The sequence below is a fragment of the Rhagoletis pomonella genome, unplaced genomic scaffold, assembly GCF_013731165.1.
Source record: "Rhagoletis pomonella isolate Grant_MI unplaced genomic scaffold, Rhpom_1.0 Rhpom_scaffold_00002, whole genome shotgun sequence".
Classification (NCBI taxonomy): Eukaryota; Metazoa; Arthropoda; class Insecta; order Diptera; family Tephritidae; genus Rhagoletis; species Rhagoletis pomonella.
Genome location: NW_023458556.1, coordinates 17,571,586 through 17,573,579, shown reverse-complemented (window position 1 = coordinate 17,573,579; position 1,994 = coordinate 17,571,586).

Genomic DNA, 1,994 nt, shown 5'->3' with positions numbered 1-1,994 from the left:
TTTACAAATAAATTACAAGATATTTCGTATTTAAAATGTACAAAATTCAATTTTTGCTAAAATTAAGCTTTCCACAAAAAAATCGAATTTATATTCTTGTTTGTTCTGATTTGCGTATACATACATACACTGTAATCGCAACCAAAACTGATAACGCTAATGTTGCGCCTATTATTGAGTTTTACATTTTCTGTTGTCAAACGATTTATTTTTTATTCGTATATCAAAAATGATATCATGAATGATAATGTATACTTTTTGTTTATCGAACTATATATTGTTTATGTATGTACATATGTATGTACATATTCTTATATTTATATAAAGGTATGCATCATGCGCATATGCGTATACACTTGTTACTTCATAGGCACACCGCTGCAAGGAACTAATCATTTGCTAAATAGCAGTCGTTTAGTAGGTGCGTTTGACTCATTTGAAACTTTAAAGTGGATATACACACTTTTTTGCACGTAATATAATTTGTTGGGTGGATGACTAATCTTTTTTATTCACACAGGCGATTGTGTAATTGAAAATGTGGAGGAGATTTACACTTTTTTGCGCTTGGAGCCTTTTACAAAGCGTCTCTTTAGTCCATTCGTGTAAGTGATAGGAAAATGCTATCAATTTTAAATATTTTACATACAAACATAGATATGTGCGTTAACTAAAAGAAAGTAGCATATTTGTTGTAGTGAAAAAGAAACATAACGCTTTGTTGAAGAAGAATATGTTTGCTTTTTGTATTTTAATAATTTTTATCTTGGCAGCCCAACTCAGCAATGAAAGCAATCACAAGAGCTTGGCTACTCCATATTTACTCACTGAAATTGATTCAAAAATTATTGGTGGTTCGCCTGTTGCTATAACAAATGTGCCATGGCAAGTTTCGATACGCCTTAAGTCATACGAAATAGCCGGTTTTGGTCGTGGACACTTATGTGGAGGATCGGTTTTAACATCGCGCGTTATTATTTCAGCGGCGCATTGTACCGTCAAGTAAGTATAGATATTTTCTTTATAAAATCTATGCATGTCTAAACATATATATATATATATGTATTAGGGTGGGTCAATTAAAAAAGTTGATTCATATCCTTGCGATTCTGGTACTATGGACCATAACAAACATTTTCGCCCAAGGAACCATACCTCTAAAATCATTTTCGAGCCTGCCAAAATTTTTTGGTAGATATTTTCAAAAACACCAAATAAACGACCTCTTAGATGCATTTCAAAGACAAAAAAATATTATTGAAAATGTGTATACGGGGGTTTTTTGGGTCAGAGAATCCATTTTTCGCATTAATTTTTAATTTTGATCGCCACCAGAGTGCGTTTTTGAACAATTATTTGGATTTTTCACTTTTTTTGGGGGAAATTGACGAACTTATTGCTCAAATAGTCAAATCTTTGACTTTCTAATAATTTAAAATAACAACAAAACAGCCCAGACTAGAAAGCAAGAAAGATTTTAGAAAATAATTCATTTGAATTCTTTTATAGTCTTTCCATTCCTTGTATATAGGAATTCAATTGAAATTTTTTCATTTACATTTTATATGTTTTTTTTTCTAAATTGAATTTTTGTTAAAATAATAAAGCAAAATAAAGAAATAAATATTTTTCCATTATTTTAAATTATTAGAAAGTCAAAGATTTGACTATTTGAGCAATAAGTTCGTCAATTTCCCCCAAAAAAAATGAAAAATCCAAAAAATTGTTCAAAAACGCACTCTGGTGGCGATCAAAATTAAAAATTAATGCGAAAAATGGATTCTCTGACCCAAAAAATCCCCGTATACACATTTTCAATAATATTTTTTTGTCTTTGAAATGCATCTAAGAGGTCGTTTATTTGGTGTTTTTGAAAATATCTACCAAAAAATTTTGGCAGGCTCGAAAATGATTTTAGAGGTATGACCTACTAATTGACCCACCCTAATATGTATGTATTATGTAAATATGTTAAAATCCTGCTCCTTTCTGCA